Source organism: Cetorhinus maximus, chromosome 7 (assembly GCF_964194155.1).
Source record: "Cetorhinus maximus chromosome 7, sCetMax3.hap1.1, whole genome shotgun sequence".
NCBI lineage: Eukaryota > Metazoa > Chordata > Chondrichthyes > Lamniformes > Cetorhinidae > Cetorhinus > Cetorhinus maximus.
Genome location: NC_135885.1, coordinates 90,374,655 through 90,386,690, shown reverse-complemented (window position 1 = coordinate 90,386,690; position 12,036 = coordinate 90,374,655). Strand labels below are relative to the sequence as shown.

Here is a 12,036-nt window from a genome sequence, read left to right as displayed (position 1 = left end):
CAATTATACCCCTCTTTACAGAATTCTCATTAGTTTCATTTTGAATTAAAGGGATTTCTCACAAATACAAAGCATAGAGTTTATCACCATAGCACTTTTCATAATCTCTGGACACCCCAAAGCACTTTACAACCAATGAAGTACAGTACTTTTGAAGTGTAGTCACTGTTGTCATGTAGAGAAACGTAGCAGCCAGTTTTCGTGGGGCAATGGACAACAATGAAATGGCCAGATTTTCTTTTGTTTGAGTGATAAATATTGCCTAGGGCTCAAGGAAGAACTGCCCTGTTCTTTTTTCATCCAACTGAGGACAGGCAGGCCTAAAGTCTCGTCTAAATAGCAGCAGCTCCCACAGTACATCTGTAATAATATTTGTGTGATTGTCCAGAAACCCTAAAACAGACTTTTAGGTTACCACTGGTCAATATATTTTTAAATTGGATTTTGATAATAAGTTTGCTACTGTTTTCCTCACTAAGCATGTAGATGTTAATCTGTTGCCAGGCTTCCACCATTGCTGCTTTGAACTGATTGCAGTGAAGCTTGTGTGACACGTTGTGTATGTGTATTTATTTTCTCATGCTTGCACATTCACCTTTGTTTTTATTAGTAACTGCTTTTACCTAAAAATTGCAACATAGAAACTATTTGTGCTGGTGTTCATCCACCAGTACAGCAGTATTCTAATCCCACATGCCAATGCTTAGTCTATATCTCTGAAGAAGAGTCATACGGATTTAAAGCATTAACTCTGTTTCTCTCTCCAGAGATGCTACCAGACCTACTGAGCTTTTCCAGCATTTCGTGTTCTTATTTCAGGTGTCCAGCATCCGCAGCATTTCACCCTTGTTCTATATCCCCTTTCTTACCATCTTCTTAACCTATTCTTAAATGTTGTTGTGATCTCCACTTAATTCAATTTAGTCCAGTATTGCATTGCAGTCTCACAGCTCTCTGTAAACAATAAAAAAAATACAGGGCTGGATTTTACACTCCCACGCTGGCAGGTTTGAAGGTGTGGGGTGATGGGGGTACTTTAAATCCAGTGAGCGGGCTGCCCGCTACCTATCTGCCCACCCCTGCCCTACAGCAATTTTACCAGCTGCGGGGGTGGCATCAGACAGCCAACCTACCAGTGGACCAATTGAGGCCCTTACGTTTAAAGGCCTCATTCTGCCACTGCTGGGACTAAGCCAGTGACAGGAGGGGCCCATGGCAAGTGGCCATCCAGGCAGGTTTCACTGCATGAGAGGGTGATAGGTTCCCTCCTTGACTGGACCCTGGGCCCAACGACCCTCCAGGTTCCATTCTCACCATGGCCACTCAAAACCTGGCCATCAGCCCCCTCACTGACCACCCCTCCCGAACACTTACAAAGCTCCAATCCATCTCTGAACACTTCCTCAAGCCCCACTACCAGTACTTGAGAGCTGCTGGTTTCTGAATGACTGGTAGCTCTTTGAGGTGGGACGTCCTGTCCCCGAGGTGTTGAGATACCACCAGCCTATTATCAAATGGCTGTGATGCAGCTGTTCTTCTTCTGGGCAGGCTAAGCCCCACCCCCTGAGTTTTGAGCTGGGAGGGCAGGGAACTCGCAGCTTGTAAAATTCAGCCCATAGCTTCTCATGCTTACTGTCCTGGAGCTCATACATTTATCTTATTTCTAGGTCCTCTCATCCTAGATCACTTGTACACTAGAAAAAACAATCTGTTTTCATCTTCACTGTAGATTTCTTCATAATTTTAAATTCTTTTTTGAAATCACCCCTTAATCTTTAATGTTCTAACAAATGTGATGACATGGCAGGTGGTAATTGCCAGGCTGATCAAATCCCAAAGGGTAACTTAGCCAAGCTATCACAACAATTTACAATTTGTATTTCCATTATAAGAAGTTATGTGCACTGAAGTCAGAAGTAAAGAGTCCACTGCCATTTTTAGAGATTTTAAATATTAAATTAAAACACACAAGATTACAGTTAGACAGTTAAATTTAATTTTACCACATTTCTCAAAAGATTTTTACTTAGCTAGGCCCCCAAATAAACACCCTTCTCCCAGGCAACAATCCAAATATATTCTTAATCTATAAAACATCCAGTAATATTACCACAAGGCACACAGTGTTGCTATAGGGAGGTGTTTCACAGCTTTTCTCTTCCTCTCGCTAGACAATGGAATTCCAAGGCTTTTAACAAAATCTTGCTTTCTGGAACAAGCAAGCACTTCTCTGGGGTGGCTAGAAACTGATACTTCACAGCACACTCTTCAGGATCTCACATTGCCACCCCCTCATACAACTTTCAATCTTTCCTTAAATATATTTTTCCTCTTTTATCTTTAAATCCATTGTTTTGAACTTTCTTTGAAACTCAAATTCTTCCAGATATAAGACCTTTAATGTTTCTCTCTTGTCTTTGTTTTTGGGTAAATAAAACATGATATCCCCACTGCTTGTTTACCCATGAGCTCTTGCTAGATGCAGCCATTTTCCTTGTCACCTTCTAATTCCCCTTTTAAATTCAAACAACCTCTCAACTTGTCTACAAATGCAAATGTTAGCTCATCCAAAAAGGGAAGCTTGTGGCAGATATCGAGGGCTCAATACAGCAGAGTGCCTAGAGGAGTGTAAAAAATGCAGGGGGGATCCTTAAAAAGGAAATTAGAGAAATTAAGGGAGTGCATGAGAAAGCATTGGTAGGTCGAATGAAAGGGGTTTTTTAAATAGATAAAGGGAAAGAGAATAACTAGGGAAAGAGTAGGGCAAATTGGAGACCATAGAGGCAATCTGTGTGTGGACCCGGAAGATGTGGCCACAGTCCTCAATGAATACTTTGCATTGGTCTTCACAATGGAAAAGGACGACGCAAGTATAGACATAAGGGTGGAGGACGGTGAAATATTAGAGGAAATTAACATAGAGAGAGAGGAGGTACTAGCGGGTTTAGCGGCCTTAAGAGTGGATAAATCCACAGGCCCGGATGAGATGTATCCCAGGCTGTTGAAAGAGGCAAGAGAAGAGATATCGGGGCCCTGGCAGTAATTTTCGAATCCTCTCTGGCCACTGTTACGGTGCCAGAGGACTGGATGATTGCTAACATTATCCCATTATTTAAAAAGGGAGGAAGGGATAGACCAGGCAAATACAGGCCAATCAGTCTAACCTTGGTGGTGAGAAAGTTACTAGAAAGAATTCTGAGAGACAGAATATATCTGCACTTGGAGAGACCATGAATTAATCAGCGATAGTCAGCATGGATTTGTTAAGGGAAGGTCGTGTTTGACAAATTTGATCGAATTTTTTGAGGAGGTAACCAGGAGTGTTGTTGAGGATAATGCATTTGATGTGGTCTACATGGACTTTAACAGGGCTGTTGATAAGGCCCTTCATAGCAGACTGGTCAAGAAAGTAAGAGCCCATGGGATCCAGGGCAAAGTGGCATGTTGGATCCAAAATTGGCTGAGAGGCATGAAACAGAGGGTGATGGTAGAGGGATGTTTCTGTGACTGGAAGTCTGTCTCTAGTTGGCTTCCACAGGGCTCGGTGCTGGGGCCCTTGCTTTTTGTGGTGTACATAAATGATTTGGACTTAAATGTAGGGGGTATGATCAAGAAGTCTGCAATTTACATGAAAATTGGTAAGGTGGTAAATAGTGAGGATAGCCATAAACTACAGGAGGATATCAATAGACTGGTCAGTTGGGCAGAGCAGTGGCAAATGGAATTCAACCTGGAAAAGTGTGAGGTAATGCACTTGGGGAGGGCTAACAAGGCAAGGGATTACACTATGATTGGTAGGACCCTGGAAAGTACTGAAGATCAGAGGACCTTGGTGGGCATATCCACAAATCCCTGAAGGCAGCAGGGCAGGTAGATAAGGTGGCTAAGAAGGCATATGGGATACTTTATTAGCTGAGGCATAAAATACAAGAGCACAAAGGTTATACTGGAACTGTATAAAATGCTGGTTAGGCCACAACTGGAATACTGTGTGCAGTTCTGGTCACCACATTATAGGAAGGAGGTGATTGTACTGGAAAGGGTGCAGAAGAGATTTACCAGGACACTGACTGGGCTGGAGAGTCTGAGCAATGAGGAAAGGTTGGATAGGCTGGGGTTGTTTTCCTTGGAGCAGCGAAGGTTGAAAGGGGATCCGATAGAGGTGTATAAGATTATGAGGGGCATAGATAGGGTGGATAGGAAGGCATTTTTTCCATTGGTAGAGAGGTCAATAACCAGGGGGCATAAATTTAAGGTAAGAGGTAGAAGGCTAAGAGGGGAGTTGAGAAATGTTTTCACTCAGAGGATGGTGGGAGTCTGGAACTCACTGCCTGAAAGGGTGGTTGATTCAGAAACCCTTGTAACATTTAAGAAGTATTTAGATATTCACTTGCTTTGCCATGGTCCCCAGGGCTGTGGGCCAAGGGCTAGAAAATGGGATTAGTGTAGTCAGATCTTTGTTGACCGGTGCAGACACGATGGCTGAATGGCCTCCTTCTGTGCTGTAGACATCTATGAGTCTAAAACGCCTGCTTTTTAACCTAAACCCTTTGATGATTTAAACCTTGCAGTCTGACTGTCTTCAGTGCAATTAAGTTAGTCATACGCACGCAACACATGCACACGAAGGCCCCACAAGCCTGTTTCAGTATCCCACAGTAATATTAGGAAAAAATGATGGGCCGTAACTTCCGACTAGCGTCAGAAAGTGCTGGCCTGTTGAAATTAGAAGAAATAAACACATACTTACCTGGTCTTGAAAATTTTGTGGCCACTTCTGTTCACCAGAGCTGCTTAGGGCCAGCAAAAAACTCCTCGCAGGCCCCAGCGAAGTCTAGATCCACCATATTCAAGGAGGCCACGCCCCTTTTTTTAAAGCACTAGCTACCATAAAGCAAATAATTTTAAAGGGCCTGGGAAATTGACAGGCCAGGGGAAGGTAAGTGGATAGGATTTATAGGTTGTGGGTGGTCCAGGGGCCCAACGTTGGGGGAGCGTTGTGGGAGTCTGGAGTCCGAGGACGGGATGATCCGAGGTCGGGTGGGGGAGTGGTCCGAGGTCAGGGGAGGGTCAGATGTCGGGGGGGGGGGGGGCGGATCAGAGGCCGAGGACGGGGAGGGGTCCGAGGTCAGGGAGAGAGGGTCGGAGGTTCTAGGGTCGGGGTTCCGAGGTCCTTGGGGGACGATCAGGGGTTCCGAGGTTGGGGGAGGCGGTTGGAGATTGAGGTAGGGGGGAGGGGGATCAGAGGTTCCATGATCGGGGGTCCCGAAGTCAGGAACGGGGAGTCTGAGGTCGGGGGCTTCCGAGGTCGGGGTGGGGTGGTGTCCGAGGTCAGAGTGGGGATCTGGGGCCGTGGAGGGACAGAGATGTGGGGTCTCCCATGGGTGGAGGTGTCGGGGGTGTGGGGCAGTCCCGTAAGGTCGGCCTGGGCCTTTTCAATAGTTCCCCAGAAGTTAGAAGAGGTTTTAAATCTTCCAACTTTTTCTGGGTAACTATTGGTATATCCCTGGCGGAACCATCGAAGTTCGCAATTTAATTTGTATTTTCTGATGGTTCCTAGCACAACGCAATTATCCAGCGAAAGTTAGCATTTCTGGGCAATTGCCGTGCAAATCCTTACCTGGGAACTTGCCAGAGGGAGTACCCCACAAATCTGGCGCTGGAGAGCGTGAAAGTTTCAGGCCGATATTTCCTTTACACAAAAAATTCACTCCTATTTGAACTATTTCTTTCTAGTTATACGTTCTCATACAATAGAAAGAGTACTTACCATACTCAGCCAGCCCATGCTTGCAAAACTCAGAATATAATATCTAACATTAGATGTGATCCCATGATTGGGCAGTACTTGCTGAACAATCCTGAGTGTGCTCAGAATTACAGTAACAACCAGTTGAAGATTATCAGTCGTGTTTGCAATGTAGCTCACTTACATCTCTAGAAGCAACGTATATTCATACTCAGGGACCTGTTTTCTGCAGGCAAAAGGAATTTGTCCAGGTATTGCCCCTTTTATTGAAGTAAACAAAAGCCTGGGGGACAATGGCTTCCTGTTGTATTCTCCATGGCAATGTCTCAACCAATCAGAGCCGACTTTCCAACCAATCATCACCCTTTTCACATGCAGTATAAATTGTTGTTCCCATTAAAATTTGACATTCTTGCAGCTATCCTGATGAGGACAAGATGAAAAGCTTCAACAGCATGCCTCTTTCATTTGTTTCTAACCTCTGATTATGGCATTTTGAAATTTTAAATTTTGAACCTATTTTTAAGTAGATATTTATTATGCAACTTTACAATCACCAATCAGCTTCTTGAATTAAAAAAATTCCAGTTGTTGGTCTATAGCCCAATGTACCAATGTTCCAATTCCTTTCCAGCTTGCCTCATCTAACTCACCTCACATTTCTAAATTCTTCACCATTCCAATTCACTACTTTCAAGGTGTTCACCCATATTTAATTCATCACCTTCGTCTACATCATTCAATTTTTCTCCTTATAAGCGTACAGAGTTATTGCATGTGAAAGTAGCCATGCACACGTTTTCGGAATTCAATTTTTTTTTCCTGTTTATCCTTTTCTGTCTCTATCGTTTAGTGGGTAATTGAAATGGACTAATGATATTGTTATGTCATCATCTTAATCTGTACAAATTTCGTCTTCTGCTTCCATAATTATCTAATGAAGTTACTGTAGGGAAATATGGCAGCAAGCAAGGTCCCATACTGAGCAATGTAACAAATGATCAGATAACCTATTTTGGAGATGTTGGCTGAAGGACAAATATTACACAGGACACAGATTTCCTCTGCTGTTCTTTGAATAGTGCCATCTGAGAGAACCAGTTTGGTTTATCCAAGTGATGACACCTTTGAGAGTGTAGCGCTCCCTCGGTTCTCTACCAAAGTTTCAGCCTAGATTGGGGCTTTGCAAACTGTGGGGTCGCGAGACGAGATTTTGGGGTCATGAGCTCCAAGGCACTAACGGCTGCCATGGAGCTCAGACTGAATGCTAACAACTGCAAGACCTCTTTAAATCCTCACGTTTTTTTCCTATTGGTGGTTGTGACCTAAACGGCATCTTTGAGGCTTGATTGCTGCTGCAAAGAAAAGTTGGTGCTTGTTATTTAAAAAAAACAACCCTGCAGTTTAAACAATTCCCATCAGGCTGTACTTCCCCACCCCCCCAGCCGAAAAACTCCTGCTCAGCAGCTGAATCCGCCACCATTGTCCCACCCCTGCCCTCAGCGAAGACACACCAAGTCTGAGGCATTAAAACGGGGTGACACCGGGAAAAGATTTGGGAAGCACTGACCTACATTTTGTGTTGAAGTCCCTGGAGTGGGGTTTGAACCTTAGATCTTCTAACTCAGAGGTGGGAGTGCTAGAACTCAGCCGAGGATAATGTAACAATCTGTTTTCATCTTTGATCCAAAACCATGTTAACTTATGCCTGAAACTGTTTTTTGTGTATGTCAGCCATTGTTACAGCATACATTACACCCTTTACTGATGTTATCAGACTTAATCTGTTTCACCTACAAGTATTATTACAACCCAATCTTCAATACCTGTCAATTTTTGCAGCCACATTTCTTGTTGTTGCTATTAAATTTGTATTTTCCTGTGATATTATCACTTATAATAGCCAATTTGTTTCTTAAACTCAGAGCATGGCAGTACATAGACTACATTTTTTGTTCACATTTGCAGTTAATTCTTTTTTCTCTGTCTTTTACCTCCTCATAATTGGGATCAATTTGATTTTCCTCATATTCCTCATTTTTTGCATTCTATCATTGTTCATCCATTCTTTAGAATTACTTCATCTATTTCTACTTAGCTGGTTTGTGCGTCTTGATGTAATGGGTACAGTGATACAAATGTAGAAATCCAGAGATGGAGAGCTCAGCATCCTAGTATTTGTAAGCAGTATTACACCACTCATTGGCACCATTTGTTGGTACTTCGATGTACTGTATTACTGTATCATTACAAAGATATACCTGAAAGTAGAACTTCAACTTGCACATGGGTAATAGTTTTGTTTCCTTTGACCATACATTTCCATTTCTGAAGTCCAGACATTTCACATGTTGCTGCATTATAATGCTATATTCTGAAATTAATGAATGCCATAATAGATCCTTACCAGATACTTAGGGTAGCTATTTATTCCAATTAAGTATTTCTTCTCATGGTTTCCCTTGAAATTTAGTTATGTTCTATTAAAGTCTTTGTTTAGTGGCAACAGCCAGTAGCGTCTTTACTACAGAGTTATTGGATATTTTTTGTGTAAACCAGAAAGATTGGAGAAATCTACAAAGAATTAGTACTGGCATTTAGCTGCAGAGATTTGAACGGGAGATTTGCCTTTAGAATAGGCAAGACATTGGCTAAGGAACTACTTCAGATATATACATCAATAAGTTTGCTACCATAACAATAGATTTAAAATAATTGCATGGACTTTAGGATGTCCCAAGGACATGTGCTATGTAAATGCAAGGTTGATCTTTCTTTAAATTAAGATGAGAATTAATGTTACAAGATTGGTGACTGTGAAATAGCTTATAGGCAAGATAAAGTTGAGGCTTAAAAGACTTTTTTTAACTAGATAAAAAATATTAGGAATTTAGGAAACATTTTTTAATTTAAAAAAATCTAGTGCTTCAGCTCTTGTTCAATTTGTAATAATTGTTGACGATAGACAATCTGAAACGTTCCCATAAAAATGTAGCCGTGTCTCCAAGAATGTGAGATATCTGTATAGATTCATAATTACGAAATATTTATTGATTAACGTGAGTTATGGAGACCAGGAGGATATTTTAAATTGCAAATGCATAAAGAAAGCACTAGCTTTAGTTAAATACTATGGTGGGTTTTAGTTCAGGTAAGTTTCTCTTTAGCAGAATTGTGCTGAATCTTCAGATTGCAATGGAGATATATTGAAAATAATAGGTAGAGAACGACTTCAAGAATAGCAGAAACTGGAATGGCAAAGACATAAATATATAAAAAGAAAAGGGAGGTTGTAGATGAGAAAATGACATGAAACAGCTAGAGGCAAAATTATGGTCCAGGAAAGGTGGGGGATCAGTGCACAAATAAATCATGAAAAATAATGGAACTTCAAAAATATTGACACTAAGAAAAGGGAAAAATATTATAATCATCTAATCAAATCCTACACGGGCCTGAATTTCATGCTTGGTGTGTGCACCAAGTCGACAGGCCTGGAAGCAAAATGCACTTACACCCACCATCGGCCCCTGAACACAATTTCATCTGGCTGGCCAATTAACGGCCAGCCAGCATGAAACACGTGCTGAGAAAGCCTCAGCGCTGCCGAGGGGGCTGGGAAGAGGTCAGGCACTGACAAAAGTGAGGGTGAGGGTGTGGGTGGGCGCTTCTAGCGAGCTCCCTGAAGGCAGACAGCTGTTGCGGAGCTGCGTCAGGGAGCGGCAGACCTGGACAGATTAAATGACAGGAAAAAACGCACCAAACTGTGTCTACGCGGCATATTCAAGCACCTGACAGCAGAACTCAAAAAACATCAGCCCCCAGATATCTTTTTATTAAATTATATTTCACCCCGAACATTTCATCCCGTTTTGCTAGTGCAACGAGCGCGAAATCGCACGAGCAGCGAAAATCGCAGACAATAGGATTTTTAATGGCCTTAATTGGCCTTTTAATTGTCGTCGGGCGCGGCGCTGACTCCTGCGCACGCCCGCCAACCTCAATATTGCTCGCATGCGCGCTGACGTTGGGATGCATGCCCGATGTCATTTTGCGCAATTTCACTTGTGTCCGAGTTGACCGCGCACCTGCCTGATCAACATAAAATTCTGGCCATGGATTAAAAAGATGAGTATAATTTATTATTCCATTTAGAGAATTCTGAATATCAAGTAGCCTGCCCGCGAATGTGTATTGGGGTTAAAGTAACGAAAGAGGTATCCTTTATGGACAATCTATTCATAGATATAAGAGTGGATCTTACTTAGAAGGGAAGTTATCTGAGTCTTCGTGGAGGTCTCACTTCATGGAGATCACTGAAAAGAAAGATCAATCTCTTCTTGAAAAGATTTTAAGGCTTTCTCGAGAGTTTGTAGACAGTGTATTTGCATAGTAAGTGAGCAGAATTCAAAATGAGGAAACCAGTTTCCTGAGTTATTGAAAGACTGTTATTAACTTCAGATGTTAAAATCTAGTTGAGGTAGTAATAGATTTAACACTTAGCCAGGAGTTTAAAGTAGTCAGAACAATAAAGCTTTAAAGAAAATGATGCAAAAGGTAATGTACTTTGGGGGAAAGATTGGGAGAGAACAAGTAATACATTGAAGTATGATGATGCAAACCACAATGTAAAGTAATGGTTTCAAGAATAATGGAATAGATAGGTCCCCCGGGTTAAACTTCTCTAAAAAGACAGCGCCTCTAATAATGCAGCATTTCTTCATTAATGCAGTGATAGTCAACACAGTTTCTTACTCAGATGAAAAGTTAATAACTGATGGCGGATTAATACCATGTATAATTTTTGTGTCTTTACAAAATAATGCATCCTCTTTCAACAATTGCATTGAAAATTTTCTAAAATATAAAAAGTAATTTTAGCATGATTTCTTTACCATCACACTGCAGGTGTCATGTCAATTTCTGCATCAGGCTGACTTGCACAAAATATATATAGAAACAAAGATAGTCAATTGACACAGAAGCCAGAATGATTGAATAATGTAATTAATCACATTTTCTTTTTAAAAAGGGGGAAATAAATATGCAACCTGAAGAACAGTTAAACTTTAGCCTCATCTCTTGTTTACTTAACAGTTACATTTTGTACCCTTGAGACACAGCTTCACCTCAACAGCAGAACAATACATTATCTGGTAGAACAAGAGTCTTTTTAAAGCAGAGTATTATATGATTTACCTTGAGCAGTACCACAGGAGATTCACTAGCGTGTGTATACACGCATGTATATTCACATTGGATCTATCACACTCCAGACATTTCGCTTTTTTAATAAAAATACATGGGCTGTTGAACAGTCATACTGCTCATCAAAGGTGTATGGCTGTATATACTGTTAGGAAATAGAGATAGTTTACGTAAGTTATATTGGTATTTGTAGGTGTTAGGAATGAGTTTTAGCTTTAAAGCTTAAGTTTGGTTTGTATTTCTGTACCTGTATGTTAAAGGTCAAGTTGAGTTTTAGTTTCACTTTAAAAATGTGCCTGCATTTCTATTTGGTTTTACAACTTAAGCTAAGGTAAACAAACAAGAGTAGAAGAATTGGACTGTTGCCTGGAAACAGGAGCCCAGAGAGGCTTCCCTCTCACTGACGTACAGAAAACAGCAATTTGTTTTGGAAGCTTTGGAGTTCAGCTGGTTTTGAAGATAGCTGCCAAAGAAGCAACCTAGAAGGGGACAGATAGCCAGAGCCAAGCTAAAGAAAAGACCCCAACATCCAGAGGAGTGGAACAGGGGAAAATCCCAAGCAGACCTTCTAGTCAAAGGAAGAACAGGAACCTGGAAAAGGTCCTGTTAAGTGAAGTTAAGAGTGAGGGGCAGAGAGAAAAACCCTAAGCTTCAGATTTAAAGAGACAAAAGCTGCAAAAAGGATATTTAAAGGAAGAACAGCTTGCAAGAGGCATCAAGGTCCAAAGAGACGGCAGAAGGTCTGCAATCCTTTGCTATGGGCATGTGACACAGTGGTATACAGTTAATGCTGAGTTGGTGAGAGTGAGCACATGGAAGACAGCTTGAATGCATGTGGTGACCCAGGGAAAAGGAACATCAGAAGGAGAGTTCGAAACCCTGGACGTGAACCCTTGCAGAAGACATCTGAAAGAAAGCATCGGTTTGGGAAAAGATTCCAAGGCGAGGTCTTGGAGAGTTGGGATTGAAAACCCTGATGTGAAAGACGGAGTGCAGTGAGACCGGTTGGCTCACGGTGTGACGAGCATTTGCAGGGAGTTGAGGAGAGATCCATAACACCTGGTTGAGGTGGCATCTGT

At 41.8% G+C, this 12,036-nt stretch overlaps 1 protein-coding gene across 4 annotated transcripts in view; it reads left to right on the top strand.

Annotated features, from left to right (window-relative positions):
- Nucleotides 1–12,036, top strand: part of tpp2 (tripeptidyl peptidase 2) — a 172,354-nt gene that overhangs the window by 76,551 nt on the left and 83,767 nt on the right. The gene's annotated exons all lie outside the window — the stretch shown is intronic.